The sequence below is a fragment of the Hylobates moloch genome, unplaced genomic scaffold (genome assembly GCF_009828535.3).
Source record: "Hylobates moloch isolate HMO894 unplaced genomic scaffold, HMol_V3 SCAFFOLD_18, whole genome shotgun sequence".
Taxonomy (NCBI): Eukaryota; Metazoa; Chordata; class Mammalia; order Primates; family Hylobatidae; genus Hylobates; species Hylobates moloch.
In genome coordinates, this window is record NW_026652293.1 from 22,983,581 (window position 1) to 23,001,843 (window position 18,263).

The 18,263-nt window shown below is 34.2% G+C and overlaps 1 protein-coding gene and 1 long non-coding RNA gene across 4 annotated transcripts in view; one reads left to right on the forward strand and one right to left on the reverse strand.

The window, feature by feature from the left end:
* Positions 1-451: 451 nt before the first annotated feature.
* Positions 452-3,020, reverse strand: LOC116457280 (uncharacterized). Its single transcript, XR_004244990.2, has 2 exons — positions 2,691-3,020; positions 452-1,478 (listed from the first exon to the last, which is right to left on the reverse strand). It is a non-coding gene; the product is annotated as an uncharacterized LOC116457280 (long non-coding RNA).
* A 918-nt stretch (positions 3,021-3,938) lies between these two features.
* Positions 3,939-18,263, forward strand: part of BRINP3 (BMP/retinoic acid inducible neural specific 3) — a 372,340-nt gene continuing 358,015 nt past the window's right edge. The window contains exon 1 of one of the 3 annotated variants that reach the window (XM_032136362.2): positions 3,939-4,358. The gene's annotated coding sequence lies outside the window, so the exon portion shown is untranslated. Of the gene's footprint in view, positions 4,359-5,928; positions 6,041-7,063; positions 7,447-18,263 lie in introns of those variants that run through there. The other 2 variants (XM_032136363.2, XM_032136365.2) reach the window with 2 other exon arrangements.

Below are 18,263 nucleotides of genomic sequence, written 5' to 3' on the forward strand. Positions count from 1 at the left end.
AAGGACTCTAAGAAGACTGGCTACTATTTATTCATCTTTTTACTGCTTTCTCTTCCTTTCACTTATTTCCTAGGCCCACTCTCAAACAATGCCTGTCTTAGTAATAGAATGTAATTAATATAGAAAGAACACTAGCTAAGAAGTTAATAAACCTGCATTTAAAGTTCCTTAGGTTATTAGTTAGTGTATGATTACACTAATCACTTAACCTCTCTAGTTTTTAACTTCTTCATCATCATGAGAGATAAGATTAAATGATCCCTAATGTCAAGTTCCAACACACTTTTTATGAGACTTGAACACATTAGCCCCAGTTTATTTAGCAGCATTATTGATCTTACAAAATAAAATGTGAATATCCCTGCATACATAGGTATTTTTAAAATTTTAGACTCTTTCAAAGAGAAAATTCTAAAAGCAAAATAAACATAGCAGAGATGAAAATGAATAGATATAAATATTTTATTGAAATTAATTATATGTGCATAAATGTGTGGGTCATATGCGACTTTCTTTGCTATGCAAATAATAGTCTCAATTTATTTATCTTTATATAACCCATTTTTGTTACAAGTTAGATTTAATGTTAAAATCACCTGAATCATCTCAACATTTTGCTTCCCAGGCAAATTGCTTTCCAATTTCTGTAATAAAATGTATCTTGAATATTGCTTTTAGATTAGAAATTTTAGTGGGTTATAGGTGAGAAATATATTAGTTGGTACTCATACATAGTTCTTATAAGAAGGCAGCACCAGGATGGCTAACAAAAGCATTACCAATAATATAAAATGTACTGAAGTACTAGCTGCAAATATGCACCGTGATTATCTAAGAAAGACATTCTCAACATAAAATTAAAATGCATAACTTTTGGAGCAGTCTGAGTATAAACCAGATTTGTTCTGAAAGTAAAAGGCAGCTAGGAGATATAAAGCCTATGGCTTCATGAAGGAGTTGATCAAATGTAACCATATGAATTAGTATAGTGCTCAAATACTTAAATTGTTAAATAAACTTTAAATGCTGTAAACATGTTTAAAGTTCATGAACTATGGGTCACAAAATTAATATTCTTGTTATCTTGTTTTTTTAAAAAAAATTTAAGAACAGCAATCACACATTTATTTCACATATAAAATTAAAATCTGAATGTTACATTTTTCTAATTTAAGTCCGAGTGGGTCCTCAATAAACAAATGCATTTCTCTGAATAGCAAATTATGTAAGTAGCTTTAGGCAGCAAATCAAAGTCTTATGTGAAAAGTATGCTCTCTAACTCTCACAGTTGTTAAGGTTTATTTGCAATGAAAGTAATTCAGAATTTTCATCCTCTTTATGTGAACCTCAGATCCTCTTAGCAGCGTTTGTCAGCCTCTCTAAAACACAGAGACATACACAGACATCATCCTCTTAGTAAAATGAGACAACAGAAGAAACACTTCTTCTCTAGGACATCATTAGAGCTGGACAACAGCCTGAGGAGAGAAAGAAAAAAATGTTATACCAACATGCCCTTAGTGATTTTTTTTTTCTCTTGCAAATGTTGATGGCTATAAAGACTGTATAGATAGTTGAGAACATGCATATTTTGTCTTGCAATATGCCACTTGACTACCTCTTTTCTGAAATTTTATACTACTGATTTCTAGAATACTGATTTTCTAAAATGAAGTTTATCTTACCAATAACATTTTAATATTATACATTTCAGATGATTTTTCAGCCATCCTGTTTTCATCAGGAACGCATTTTGTGCCAATTAGCTTATTCTTTGTCATTAAATTTAGAGGATAATAAATTACGGTAGGATAACAACAATAGACAAAAAAGTTTAATTTAGATGTTTTACCAGTAAAATATATTTTATAACTAAAAATGCAATGATTTCTCTGAGAGCAAATATCCCTTAATTTCGTGAATCAAAAATGATCAGCTTACTCTTGAAAACCAAGTTCACACAATTTGCAAAACATGTTATTCTCCACACTTAATGACATATGATGTAAGCACAATCAAGAGCTCTTTGGCTTCTTCCCTACTGCTACGCCTATCCACTCTTCACATTGTGAGCCCGCACAGGCTGGGGGTGCTATAGACTTATGGAAAACCAGAGGGCTTTATGAATTTATAGTATCACCACAATAAGCAAACAGCCATTGTGGATACTACTAATTTGTATCTGGTGCAATAATTGGAACCGAGATGCACATTTAATAAGTGGTTTCTATAGCTTTAATTTACCTGCAAAACGTGAAAAATAACCATTCTTAATTTTGGAACTGAAATTGTATTTCAGAACATGGCCAAGATATACTAAAAGCATAGACATGAGCCCACTACCTAAAACTCTTTTCTTTATTTTCAGAAAGCAAAGACAGTTAGTAGGAAATAAGGGAAATACTTCAATACCACTTTTGGAAACAAACAGGGATTTAACTGTTTTATCTGTCTTTGGGTTTTTAATGCGGGATATAAAGGACCTTAAAGCGGTCATATTGTCTCCTTAAAATCCTCTCCTTCAAATTCACCCTTACAAGCTACTACTCTCCTAGGAAAGAGGAAAAGAAAATTTCCACTGACCCAGCTCGTGATTTACATACAGAGAGCAAATAAATGAATGGAGTGGGGGATGGGGCAGTGAGAAGCAATCTGTTTCTTTTTCAACCGCAGAAAATAAGATTACTTACCAAGAACATTTTTATCCAGGGCAAATGTTTATTCCCTCTATCATTCAGCGCCTCAGTCTCTGCAAGAAATCAATTTCCACTCTACCTTTCCCTCCTATTTCTAAAAAGGAGAGTGAGGCGGATAATTCTTAAGCTTCGGGGTCCGGAGGAAGATAGAGCTAGAGCGGAGGGCAAAAGACTCCCACAGCGCTCTTTATACAGATCCGAGCTCTGAGAGCGAACCCATGGGGAGGGGGCGGGGGATCTTCTCTAAGGAGAGTACTCCGGGCAGGGAGGGGGATTCATTCTGCAGCCAAAATATAAATCATCTACAAACAGATTACTAGCCTCTCAGTCACACAGGCAGTTCCCTTGGGAAGCCGGTTTCAAAGAGGAAAAAAGAAGTTCCTGGAGAGAGAGAGAGAGAGAGATTGGGGTTTGGACTTGCAGAGGGAATGGGGCCAAGGAGAGGAATAGGGAGAAGGAATAAAGCTAATCTTACCGATCGATCAGGCGATCGTTTGTTCAGTATTGGGACACGAAAATGGCAAGATAATGCATTCGGCAGCAAAGCCATTTCTAGCACACTCTCCCTCCGTTACTGCAGGAATCAGAGGGGAAGCGGGCGCCTCGAAACCTACCACTTGCTCCCCAGGGACCGTCCTCAGAACCTCCAAAGCTCTAGCTTCTAACGCAAGGCGTTCGGAGCTGAGGGTTCAGATGGAAGTCAATTGCCTTGAGTCACAGGCAGCAGGAACGCCAAAGAAGTGGGACCTGGGAGGGCTGCTGCCGCCGCTGCTGCATCTAACCACGGTTCCCCGTCCCCTTGCCTAAGCCTCCCCGGCACAGCGCCCCCGAAAGCGCCTAGCGACTCGGCCTCCCCCGCATCTTCAGCCCTTCGATCACCACCCGCACCCCCCACCCCCCGCCGCCTCATGCAAATCGCTGATGATTTGGTCATCGTAATGTGACCGGTCGTAGTGGTTTATTTGGGGAGTGGGGGAATTGGTTGTGTTGGGCTTCCTTACTACGCCTCCCTCAGTTGTTGCGAGTGAAAATGTTCAAGGGAAATACTAGTGAAATGCACTGATGGAATACTATTAATCCTAATGATAATGGTCCCAACGCAGGTAACTCTTAAAGAACTGAGAGTGGGAAGATCAGAGCAGGATTTCCGAAGTGGTGCCCTCTTGAATTCTCATTGGATCCTCCCCAGCAGCCTAAATCATTCTTGCTGCTATATCTATCAGGATGACTACAGCCTTGCTCACTAGTTCTCTCTTTATCTCGTTGTCTTCAACACATCCTTTTACTTCTCTTTGCAGATTTATCTGTATTCCACCTCCTGTTCTCTGGGGTTACACAGCTTCTGCCTTTCCCCACTGTATGGGGATGTACAGCCTGTAAATTTTCACTTTGCTTAAGGATCACCACGAATCACCCCCCACCATTCCCCACCCCCCCCCCATATAAAGCATTTTCACATTCTGCTTCCTTGCCTTGGGGGTTCGTGGCTCTCTGTGTAACTGGTTTTTACTTGATTACATGCCACCAGGAACTGCTGATTATTTTAAAGTCTTACTACCCTGCAGCTCACTACTTTACCTTGATTTGGAAGATCATGGAATATATATTTGAATCCCGGATGTATTTTTCTCACAGTCTTCTAGCTTCCTGAAATTTCCTCTGGTAAGTTATTCTCTTTATCTGTTACTTGAAATTTAACTATTGCTATTTTTAATAAGCTCTGTTTTGTTGAAGTATTTCATTTTTCACATTTTTGTTACTTTCGGAACTGAAAGATCCATATGGCCATATTTATTAATTAGTATGTTAGTGGCAACTGCACTACTAAGACATATCCCATGTAATGTATTACCCCAATATCCCATGTATTACCCCAATATCTTTTACCTTCTTTGTTTTTCAAATATCTGTCCTCATTTATATTACAGGTTACATGAACATTAATCCCCCCACCCCCATTAACCCTTCTTGGCACACATTCCTGTGCCATTTGAAAGGTCACATTTTATAGGTTTATCTAAGAGAGAGCTTAAAAGAGACCTTCTGACAATTGCTAGGTCTGGGAAGTTCACTAGTCGGATCTTCAGAAGGTTGTTCAGGTCAGTATTTGTTCATGATAAGCAATTACATGACTGAAGGAGGACTTTGTTGCAAAGTGTATCTTTATGAATTTAGCAAGACCTTAAGCACCAAAATGCCACTGAATGGTAGGAACTGGACTGTGAGTTTTGAGGGCACCATTTTTTTTTTCTTAAAATATTTCAAATCACACATATGCACGTTATTTTAGGCATTGTATTTTAATTCAGGCATAGTACTTGTCAGTACATTTCTGATTTTGTGAATTAGCTGGTGAACAGTTAATTGGACACAGAGTACTCATTTCAGAGAGGAGCTATCAGAAGAAACCCCTGATTATCTTGGTTCTGATAAATTGAAATTCAAGAATAGAATTACATGAAAAATTTAATTGCCTCACTCTTCGTACTTGTCCGCCCCCACCCCCTGTGTTTAATAGGCATGTTAATATGGTCAGTGCCTTTTGCTTTTATGAACATTTCTATGGACTTAACTGACAAGATTATCACCTCCCCTTCGTATAGTTGTGTTGCAAGAAACATTTTAATCTTTACTTTTACTTCACATCTTGACACATAATGAGGAGAGCACGATATTCATTAAATGCCAAACCTGCACGTATCCGTAATTTTTAAAACTCACTGAGGGTTTTCTCTGAACATCCGCCCCCCGCCCTCAAATTAAGGACAAGTTCCTGGTCTCTACATTCCCTTTTCTTGGGATAGATGGAGGTAAGAACCTATTGTTCACGCTTTTCTTTTCCTTTTTTTTTTTTTTTTTTTTTTTTAATTTCTGGGAAAGAACTATTCTTGTTGTCATTGATGGCTGACGCGACAACCCAAGCAATGCTTTTTTAAATTCAAAAGCCCTTTTAGCTCCCAGACATAAAAGTACTCCAGCTGCAGCGTCGCCCCATCCCCCCGTCTCCGGATTCAAGGGCTTTTCCCTCTTGACTTCCACCGAGAGGGAACGGGGTTGAGACTGTGGTCCGCACCACTTGGCGCCCCTCACGCGTCACTAGGTCACTAGTTTCTACCTGGTCTCTTTCCCAGTCCGGTCGTCCTGCCTGACAAGCCAGTGCCATCAGAGTCCGTGACTTCATTTGAAGAAAGGAGGGCTTCATATAATTCAATTCAAACATCCTCTTTGGAGAACTGCTGTTGTTGCGCAAGGGTGGAGGGAGGAACAAAACAAAAAAAGAAAAAGAAAAAAAAAAAACTTTCAGTGCAGTCAGATCCAGTAAGGAACAGACAGGCGGTATTTAGGTAAGTGCGTTTTGCTCTATTATACCTGAAGCTCAAGGGTGTAAAAGGGAAATTTACATCTGAGGGATTCCCGCAGCCAAGAACGTTTTAACTGGAGGGTTATCAACAGGCGGCTCTGCGTGGAGATTTCTCCGCAGCTCATGGCAACGCCTGTGCCACCTGAGCTCAGGGAACGGAGGAGAGCAAGGTGCCTGGTTGACCAGCTGGCCCCAGGCTTGGTGTTGATGTGAGAACAAACCCACCCGTGCGTGTAGGAAATGTGTCCCCTACTCTGACCTGCTAGCTCAGGCTCTGCACTCAGCCCTGCTAGCTCAGGCTCTGCACTCAGCCCCTGCGGCGAACGTGTGCTTGGTGTGGGCATTTGCAGCCCCGTAGAGTGGGGTGCGCCAGGGGGTTTCCATCCTTCCAGAATGCTCCATTTCGAACCTTCCTCAAGCCAAACTTGAGCAAACCTCTTCTGTATGAGAGAATAGACTTAAGATCTCTGGAGTCTCTTAGTACCTTTTTGCGTTAATATCTATTTATTTTAATGAGCTATATTTAATGTTAGTAAACGACGATTCCTCAGAATGCCTGCTTTATAAAACCCTAATCACTGTCCTTGTCTGACTGCGAAGTAGGGTTTAGAACTGTTGAATGACTTCTTAGGCTCTGTGTTAAAGTATTATTGCTGACGGTCACTCCTTCCTTTCCTTCACCAACTCCCAAGAATCTAGAGGACGGTGGGGAGAGAGGAAGAGAGTTAGATTTCAACTTGAAGCTAGAGCTTGGAATATAAGGTTGAAGTTAAAAGCAAAGAGTGAGGGTTTGGAATCTGTCTAGCTTATATTATACCCACTTTAAAGTTGGCCTTTTATTTTTATTTTCCTCTTTTCTGGAGGTGGGGGTGGGAAGTAGGAAGATCTGGGACTGGGAGCGCTCTCTTCCAGCGTCCACCGGAGAGGGGGTGGTGCTTCTTGGCCGCTGGTTACTGCTGGTTCCACAGCCAAACAGTGACAGAGAGTTTAAGTCTCTGATGGCTGTTCTCCTAGTCCCCAAGAGTTGAACCGGAGAGCCTTTTACTTTGCACCAGGTCGAGAACGTGATCAGCCCTTTAGAGAAGGAACCTCCTTGTAATAGGAATTCTACTGGGAAACGCCGTGTAGGCACTACCTCCGAAGATAAGATGCATGTTTGGAGCTGTGTAAAATGCCCACTGGCTGTTTGAAAGGAGGAAAAGGTGACTAGGGTTGCAAATTAACCTCAGTATCACTTCAAAATATTCTATCTAGTCAAATGTATGTAAGCAAAGAAGAGAGCATCAGGGTGTAAAACTGCCACAGCAGCTTGGAAGACAGATGATTCAGATTTTGGGGACTTTCTTTTGCGTGTTACATAGATTTGTTTGTCATCATGCAGTTAAGCAGGTAAGGAATGAATGCATTTTCTTGACAATCATATAATTTGTGTTTTACTATCATGTAATATTTTTTCTGTGTTGCAAGCAATGGAATATATGCATTTTCAGTTGGTCCTGCTATGATGCATAACTTCTTAATATTCACCTTCACGAACCAGGGTAAAACAGTTTAGATGTTTAACATGCATTAATTTAACGTCTTAGTGTGCATTTATTTAAATGTGTAGCCATGTTACAAAAATCATAAATTGGACCAAGGTTAGAGGAAGAAATGGGAAGAGTAGAGAGTTAGAAGAAGAAATGTATAACCTTAATAAAACATGGAAGATGGCAGTTGCAGAAATGCATTAAAAACATTGCTTCTTGTTAAGGTCCCAGACCTTAATATATAAAGGACAGGTGAAGAACTATTAAGGGTTTCTTGAACTATCAAAGTAATTTTGACTACTCGAGAGAACTGTTTTGTAGGTATTTCCATTATTTTCTCCACCTTAAGAAAAAATACATGAGGTGGGGGTGGGTTGGGTTGTAAAATAGAAAGAAAAAAGAAGAAAGCTTGCCCAAGGGCAGTGTAGTGTACAACCCCAGTATGAAAATCTTTGGGTTTAGAAAACCAGTTGGAAAACTGAAAAAAAATAGAAAATTATGGGTTTTCTTCCCCAAATAAATTTCTTTTACATTTTCAGTTTTGTAGATTGAGCAGTCAATAGATTTCTTCCACTATCAGATTTTTCTCAATTAAAATGGCAAACACATTCTGAATACTCAAATAAGCTTTGTTATTATTATTGATATTGTTTTGTTATTTTTTGCTAACATGTTGAAGGATCCTGGACTTTCCACACAGTGAAGCAAAAAAAAAAAAGAAATTACTAAAACACCATCATAAAACTCTTCTACTTGTTAATAACACTTCCTCTTCTCTAAGAAATTGTATTATTTAAATTATCTCTGGAAATAGTTTTAGTACTTACATTTATTGATGTAGATCCCTGATCAATAGTTTTTCTGCTAGTATGGCTTACTGATAAAATCTGGAAGAAATAAGAAAGATAATTGTAACTTTGGGTTGTAAAATTGCAAAGTTGTAGTGCTTTTCTTAGTTGGATGCAAAAGGTAGTTTTTCCTCCACTAAAGAAAGTAATTTGTCAATGAATTCTAATTCCCTAATACTTTTGCATTTAATCCTTAGCAATTTTATTGTAGTAGATATGCTCATTGTGTATATGTTTGTGTGTGTGTGTATGTGTATACATATATATTTGTATACATGCACACATTTTTGGTGGTTGGAGAAGGTATTTATTTTAAATCTTTGTTGTTTTAATAATGTTTTCCAAATGAAATAGACATGATACCATATAACAGTCAATTTCATTTTATTTTATCAGATAATATTATGTGATTTCATCCTCTCATAGGATATCTTAAGAAATTCATCATCATCATAGAAATGTACATTTTCATAAACTACTATACATCTTGATTTTCTTCATGCAAAGTTATTGTACATTATAATTAAGTAAATAAAACCTAAGTAGGAAGAAACCATTGAGACTCAAAGTGTGTGTGTGTGTGGGGGGGGGGTGGCTGTAATTTCTACCATTAGCTTGACTCCTAGATTTGTGGATTCTTTAAATAAAAGTGTATTTATTTTCAGTGTAGTGTATTTGTGGGTTTCTCTCCACAAGTACAAAGAATGCAACTGTTGGGATTTCCAAACTTTTATGTTTCATTATCAACCTATGATTCAGTTTCTTATGTTTCCTGTTTATTTTTAGTTTTTCCACATTATCTTTAAAAGAGGCAGTTATTTACTAGAATAAGAGTCTGAAACACTTCGTAATTTAGCAAATTGGATATTAATATTAAAAGAGTTTAGGCGCAAATGGGAATATGACACCAACTTGTGTCATATTTTTTCTTGAAAAATATCCCAAAGATTTTTGGATATTATGATTGTGTGCTTATGATTAGTGATGTTCTCTTCTAAGGCTTTTAAAGTTTTTTTCTTTCACATAGTAATAAAGGGTTATTGGGAAATGTAGAGTGCTTGTACACCTAGACTTCCTTCCTGAATTTCAGTTCTGGTTCTACCTGGCATTAATGTACTCCTGGTAAGATTTCTTGACCCCTCTTCATTTATTTTTCTCATCTCTCACATGGAGAAAACAATGCCTACCTCAGAGAGTTGTAGATAAAATGATGTAAGAGATGTGGATGCTTTAAAAGGACAAATATGTTATGAAAATAAAATATATTTTTCAAAGGATACCATGTAAGTTTGAATTTTTAATAAGACATTTTTGATAAACTTGTATCTCCACACAATAAACAATGTTGACTCAACTTTTTTTTAATGTTAGTATCAAATCTTCTTGGTCAGTGGTGTTATGGTGTCAAATGAATTTAATAAATATTTGATATTAAGTATAACAGTTTTAATATGTGTAATTTAAAAAGCTTGAAATAATACACTTCCTGAGGTGTATTAGTTGTTATTTATAGTATATTTACCTTTGCTTTTATTCAGTTTGGGGTAGAGTCACCTTTACAAAATAGTTGCTTTTGATTGGTTTCTTATTGTTATTTAATAGAAAGGACATCTGATTTCTTAGTAGATTTATATTGTCAACCTGATGATCTCTACTCTTAATTGAGAACAAGATTAAAATATTTTCATGTAATAACTTAAAAATGCAGAAACTTTAGACAAACTTCTAATTTCTAACACTTTTTACAAACTCATATAAAGTTTACTAGAATTAATTAGGATGACATCTGGAATTTTTGGTGTTTTAATTTAGAAACTACTTGGATAAACTTATTTAGACATTTCAAAGTATAACTCTGTCCACTTTCTTCATGCACTAGTATGTGTTCTGTATAATTTTATTATTTTTGTGTTAATAATTCATAATTTTTAAAGGAAAGCAAAATAAAAAATAATCAGTGTGAATATTATCGATTGCTAATGGATAATCTTAGTTGCTAAAAGGAGGAGGATAGTTTAATAATATTTATTCTATTTTAGGAAATATTCTATCCTGTTTTTTTGAAAATGAGTCTCTGAGTATAAAATTTAATAATGAACACTAACGACCTTTCTACTGAAGATATACTTGGAACTTCTGGCCAAGTTCTTAATTTTTTATTTTTTAATAGTATCAAATAGCCATGATAACCATTTTATACTGGTTATCAAATGTCCTCACAAGGAACTTTGAAGGTTTCTACTCCTATCTTTTCAAAGCATAAATATAAGCTAGCAAGAATATTTGTATCCAATTACTCACCTGCAGACCTATCCAATTACAAACTCTTCATAATTACTTTATAAGCTTACTTTATAAGCTTTTAATCCACTCCTCTACACTTATGTTTAAAATAAAGTATTCATTCACACAGTTCTGGAGCACTTCCCAATTTCATACTCAAAATAACTAATCAAGAGTAATTAATTGATGCTCTAATAATTGCAATAACTCAATTATGATTTACTAATCAATATCTTTTCCCAAAATTGAAAGATATAGCATATATATTTATAATGAATTGATTGGATTATTTGATGTTTTATCATGAAATACATATTTGTGCTCAAATTTTGAAATGTTTATATTCAATCATGATTGTATAAATTGAGATGGTGAAAAATGACATGCAATCTACTAAACTGAGAAATCTTATAGATTCTCATTCTTCTATTTCATTGTTATTTTCAATAATCACTATTCATAATTTGTCAATGTTTTATTGTTTATGTTTAGAGTTAAAAAGTACCCTCAGTGCAACCTATTTTTACTATTTTTTTAGAAGTATTTGTTTTAATGCCTAAACCCTAATTTACTCAGATGAGATGTGGTTGCCTTTAAAAGCACCCAAAGCAAAACAAATTCCTTTTAATAGCTAGTAAAGTAGCTACCATATTATAGTTCCAGCAAATTAAATCTATAAAGTACACATTTATTGATTAAATTAATAAATATGTGAACATTACATTAGAATGTATTATAGTTCTCTGCTGTGTAAGAATTATTCTCTCATAATGGTGCGTTTCATTTATATTCCATTATAGATTTATTGTGAAAGAATACTTATAGATAGACTTATTTTTCCTGATTTCTGTGAGTATCAGCCAAGCTCATCAGGATTAAGCTTTTTTTTATTAACTTTTCTGGACTGGTGCATTTTGTTAATTTTAAAAGCTATCTCTAAAATATTGCACTATTAAAAAACAATCTAGTGTTGGGAAGACCAGAATTCAGTAACCATGCATTTTAGATTTTTCAGCGTCAAATAGTGACCAGTATATGACTATACTGTTATTTTATAGATTTATTAAATTCTCACTGTCACTAATAACAAATATTTTCTTTGAAATGTTTCAGATGCTGTTCAAAAATGTAAGCCAGTCTAAAAAATGTGATTAAATTAAATCAAAAACTAAATTTAGCCATTAAAGCATGAGTTTATTCGAGTATCATATTAAAAAGCAGATATCTGTATGAAGGTTGAGTATGATTGGGTTCTGTATAATACCTTATGCATATATTTTTAAGACACATTTTTTATAACTGCTTTTAAATATTCAATTTAATGTTGCTCACTGAAGCCCCTTCTGTTATAGCTAAAGTAAATATAGAACAAAAATTAATAAAATCAGGAAGTTCCTGGTATAGATAATAAGTAAAGTGGTTTTCATGACTTTAGTATGGTAATATTTCTGATGGTTTGAAAATTCAGCCCTGTAAATGTATATACACAGAAGAAATACTGTTTTTTTAAGACATGAACATTTCTTAAATAATTATAAATACACTCTAAATTGGTGGAAGAAAAATTATGAAAAATTGAATAAATTATGCAGCAAAGTTTCACAAAATACTATTTTAAGATAAATAATGCTTGCTTTCTTAACATTTTTGCATATAACACCAAGCATGTTAATACATAGATCAAGTCTAGCTTATTGAAAACATTAAAATTAAATGACTATACTTGAGTTTATAGTAATAGAATTTCTTATTATTCATCCAGACCAGTTCACTAATATATAAACACACAGTAATAGTACATTTTATAAATGTGATAAGTAATATTGTCAAGATTATACCAAAGAATAATGAGGAAGAAGACTATAAGTTTCAAAATTGAGTAATCTAGAAGAAAATGAATTATCAATGATTAACAGTACCAACAACTAGAAAGTATATTGTTTTCCTAAATATCAATTTTACTCAAAAGAGAGTTTTTTAAACAACTTGTTCATTTTATTTAAAAAAAACATGGGTATACAATTATGAAGAAATCTGTGCATATCAGATATATAAGATACTCATTTCTAGTTATTCAAAGTTTCAGCAGGTAATTTGGTGTAACTCAAGACAGCATTATTATTTTTCCTAACGTGAACTAAAGAGAAGTGAATCTGGCCTTCTCCGTGAATTGAAACTTAAACTTAATACCCCCAAAAAAAGGGTCTCCTGAAAAAATTTTTAAAGGACATTCAAAGTATATTTTAGAAATAATTTTTAAACCTTTTTAAAATTAAATTAATTCTTTTATGCAACTAACTCACTTTTGAGTGGAGACACTCTATGGATTTATAAGCCTCCTCTACTCCCACCCCCAAAAAGATATACAATTTTGCAATCCATAATTCCTTGTTTGAGAACTTTTATATCAAAGTTAGATTATTGTCTTATTAAGTGTATAGCTATCTTTATATTTTGGTCAAAAATGTAACGCTAATATGTTTGAATAGTAACTTACCTATGGGGGAAATAACTCAGAGGATTCTTGTTTCTTTTTAGAGTGAACTCTGGCAGGTTTTCTTATGTATCTTTCATCCAACCATGAAATGAAGAAATTTTAACAAATATCTTGTTCAGTCAATTTGAAAGATGAAACAACAAATTACAATTGTAAGATAAGCCAGAATAAAAATGAAAGATCACTTTTGTCATTATTGCTTTTTAATCCTATCATTCATAGCTGCTAATTAAGGAAATCAATTCTGATTTCGAATAAGAATCAGCAGCTCCAATAATAAGTATTTTGATTAACTGTTAAAATATTTCTTTCTTTTTAATAATCTTTAGTAAGGTAAATAAGTTTATTATCACATGATTCTTTAATTACAGAAGTGATATAATTTTGACATGCTTTCCTATATTTTAGATATATATTTGCATCAGTCAAAGCTGAAGACAATTTGCTCAAGATCTGAAACCAGACAATTACTATTAATTAAAATGTATTTATTACTAAATATTGGTCTCAGATAAGTCCAGTAATAGTGATTGCTGTAATTTGTTCAGAAGGTAATTCTTGACAAGTTCAAATAAGACGATTTTAAAAATTACCACTTAGTTTGTGCATGACATGCTAAGAATAGCTAATATTTAATCATCTCTCTATGTCAGATATCATAATGTCTCATTTTAATTTTCTTTCTTTTCAAAATTTGGCTGATTCTTTTTTATGTAAAGACTGTCATCAAAAATCTCTAAAAATGTTTTTCAAAAATGTTTTTAAATTTTAAAAATGGTTTACCTTTCATTTGAAATAGTATCTCATAACCTTTTGAGTTTGAAGACAGTTTGGGCTATTTTAGAAGTTAAAGTATTGACAAGTGGTCCTTGGAAATATCAAGTGTTCTCAAAATTGTATATTGGGGAAGGATAAAAGTAGATGCTTATTGTAAGAAATAAAGCTTAATTAGACACCATATAACTTTTGGAGACATTATAAGGCTAGCTTCTGTGTTAAAATTTGGGCCGTCCAAGCCTCTCTGTCAACTGGGTAAGTTGTGCTAAGGTTAATTGCTAAAGAGGCATTCTTTTAATTAGAAACATCCAGAGTTCTGACATGCTTTACTAGATGGCAGTTAAGGAGGCAATTGGAAAACAGCATATAAAGATTTCAATACTTGGTGTTAGTTTTGTTTGCTTGTTGTAGATCACTTCTGTTTTTGACTCTTTTTTTTAAAAAATGTACATTAGACGTATGATGAATTAATGTGCACTGGTGTAAACCCTGGGAACATAACAATGAAAAGATGTAATCATTGTTCATAAAATGCTTACAGTTTTTTGCTATTTGCAGTACACTTTTTAAAATTAATCTACTAAATCGAATTTAATGCCTGGTCACTCATTTAATTTGCACACATGTCCAATTTTGATACTGTAAATATAACTCTCTTAGAGAGAAGAGGGCTGTCTAATTCTTCATTATAGAGAAAAGTCAATGAAGAATGCATTTTCTATGTAGGATATTAAAGAATAACTATTAAAGAGAAATGGAGAAACCAGGACATTTCTGAAAATAGTCATAACAATTCTCAGAATGATGATTTAGTGGCATTTTGTGTGTTGTTGTGTTTGTTGTGTTTTTTATCTCCAAAATATGTTGGCTTCTTTTTAATGGAAACATTTCCAATAATTTTTTTAAAATTATAATAATTAATGAAAAATCAGATTAACATTACAAGGGTTTATTTACAAATTTATTTTATTCAATTTATTTATTAATAAACTCCATTTATTTAGGACCTTCTACATGCCAAGTTCTCTTGTTGGTGCCACAGACAGATTAGTGTATAAAACAGAAACAAATCTGCCTCATGTTGCCTAAACTACAATGAAATTGTTACCATGTGAATTGAATGGCTTCTGTAACCAGTAAGAAGACAAGTTAAGGGGTTTACTAATAATATTTGTAACACACATTCTTCAGTTAAAAATGTTGAAACATTTTCATTTCCTCAGAAACCGGTAGAAAAAGAAACTGAAGATTATTATTTTGAAATTCTGAAAGTTTTTTCCTATGGACTAGATAATTACTACCTCTTTTTATCTTAGTAAAAAGTTTTACTGAACCATCTTTGAAAGCTCCTTAAATGTAATATTACAATGTAATATTTCTTTGTCAGTGATTTCAGAGTACATGCTTCTAAAGAAAATAACTTCTAAGTAAACAGCTCATTTCACCTTGTATGCCTGGTTCACTCCAGGGTAAGCCTGGGAGCAATTACAGATCGAGAGATTTCCATTTGGTTACCAAACTCCAAGATTTCTTTGTCCCAGTATTGAGACTTGTTCTTAGATTATATTAGTAAGCCATTATTTAGAGCCGTGTGAATATCTTTGCTGAACCATTTTTATACTTTTAGTTTTTATTTGAGATTGTTGTTAAAGAAAAAAAAAACTTTGTAAAACTGAAATTGAGGATACTATCCAAAAGTGCAGGGGCAATATTCTTCACATTTTCTTTAAATTGACACTTATGTGACAAAATTCTTTTAATAACAAAAAGCATTTATTATCCTTGCAAGTGGAACACTTTCTATTCTTAGATTCTGCCAGGAAAGGCAAAATCATGTTGCCAGTCATAGCAACAATTAAATCTTGATATCTGCACCTAACATTTCTACTTCATTTCTACATATCCTTTTAATCTTTATTTTAAACTATCTTCTGTTTTACTGTTTTGGTAGTAAAATATATTAATTGTTATACATTTTCTGAAGATGTTAATAAAAAATTATTCATAATACTTGTTAAAGACTTGTGGGATAGACTTTATTCAAGGTGGGCTACTTTAATGGGGTTTGGTAAGTGGAAGAGAGCTGTTTCACTCAACTCTGAACTCAATAAGAAAAAGAATTTCTAGCCAAGGAGCAGGATGGGGATCAGTGGATGGAAAATTACTAAGAGAAAACATCAAGGGTAAGAGGGGATTCTGGCTAAACTGATCTAACAGGATTCTTGCTAAAGACAGGCCAGGGTGGTCAGATATAACCTTCAGGATAGTGGAGAATGAGGAACCCAATCAGATATCTAGGTGGATCCTATATTAAGGGTGAAGATTCAAATAAAACTGACTTTGCAGGATTCTTGCTAAAATTGGACAACATAGAGACAAATGCAGAAGCTCAGAAGTCAGGGCCTGAGAACTGAGTTAACAGGAGCCTGACTAGAATTAGGTCCAGAAAAGAGTCTTTGTCAAAGTGTTCCCTATATTTTATATTAAAATTAGATTTTCCAATCTAATATACTTTCTAAACATCTTTCATTTGAACTTCATTCTTTAGTGCCTGACAATTTCTTTATGAATTAAAATGAAGTGCAATCTGAATCTTACAACGGTATTTTATTATATGATCATCTACGTTGAAACACCATGACATTTTATATTTATCAGAAAACCTAGGTGATTCTTGTATTTGGGGCTTTTAAGAATACTTACCTCTATGTGCTGGGCCGACTCAAGGAATGAAACTTACCTTCTCTTCATTTTTCTAATCAGTTCTACCATTAGGTATTAGCATTTAACTTCCTTTTTATTGGTAGGACAAGACTGTATTGACAGGATCAAGTAGGAGATTAGTTTCCTTAGCAGCACACACTTCTCAGAGGAATACTAACCCTCATTAAGTTGGAAAACACTTAAAGCTGTAATTCAGGGCACTATATTGCCTGATCAGCTAAAATAAACAAGAATAATAATCTTCTGGAACACAGGTTTAGCAGAGTTATATGACTAGAAGAATGCATTTCTAAGGTAGGTATTAACTGGTATAATATGATTGAAGACAAGGAAGCTCAGTTATTTTGAGAAAGAAATAAAAAAGAATAGAAAAATAAAAAAGTGCAATAGTAGTGCATTGCTAACACATTAATGTAATGGAAATCTCCTGCTAGTGTAAGCATATATAATAAAGCAGCCCCCAAATATTTATTCTTTATAAAGTTAAAAAATAAACATGAGTTCATTGCAGTACCTGTTCCAAAAAGTTACTATGCCTAAGACAGTGTGTTACACAGTAGGGGCTCCAGGGATTACGAAAACATAATAACTGCCAGCAAATCTCTCATAATCTGGTCATATGAACAAAGGTGTTAAAAAGAATAACAACGGCATATTGTAAAATTTTACAAGATTTATGAATGAAAATCTATCCAGTCTCTACTTACTTTAATAATTTATGACTTACCTTGTTCAAAAAATTTAAGGTAGTTATTAATACACCAAGATAATTGTCTTTGAAACTCAAAAGGGATTTCTATTTCAAATAAACATCCATTTCTGCCATTTTTTTAGCCCCTCATTAGATAAATTCAGTTTGCTCTCATGTTTGGAATTAAATACCATTTTACTTTAAGGATTATCACTAATTTTTAGTTTTCTTTTTTTTTTTTTTTTTTTTTTTTTTTGAGACGGAGTCTCGCTCTGTCGCCCAGGCTGGAGTGCAGTGGCGCAATCTCGGCTCACTGCAAGCTCCGCCTCCCGGGTTCACGCCATTCTCCTGCCTCAGCCTCTCCGGGTAGCTGGGACTACAGGCGCCCGCCACCACGCCCGGCTAATTTTTTGTATTTTTAGTAGAGACGGGGTTTCACCGTGGTCTCGATCTCCTGACCTCGTGATCCGCCCGCCTCGGCCTCCCAAAGTGCTGGGATTACAAGCGTGAGCCACTGCGCCCGGCCTAGTTTTCTTTTTTTTAAAAAAAACAAATTATTTTACTTTTTGAAAGATGTAATTTTTGTTATAATTCCTAGAAATATTCAGTGATAATTTGTCTTTTTAAATTTCAGAATTATTTTATTCCCATTTTTACATATTATTGTTTATTTCAACAGAAGACAAAGATAAAGAAATTATTTCTCTATACTCTTGTTGGAGTGTAGAAACAGAATAGCAAAATCCTACCTATTTATAGGACGAATGGCCTACATTGTGCAAAGCAAGATTTCATATATTGATGAATTATCTGACATCTTTAGAAAATACAGTAGCAAATTTTAGTTTGTTAGGCTA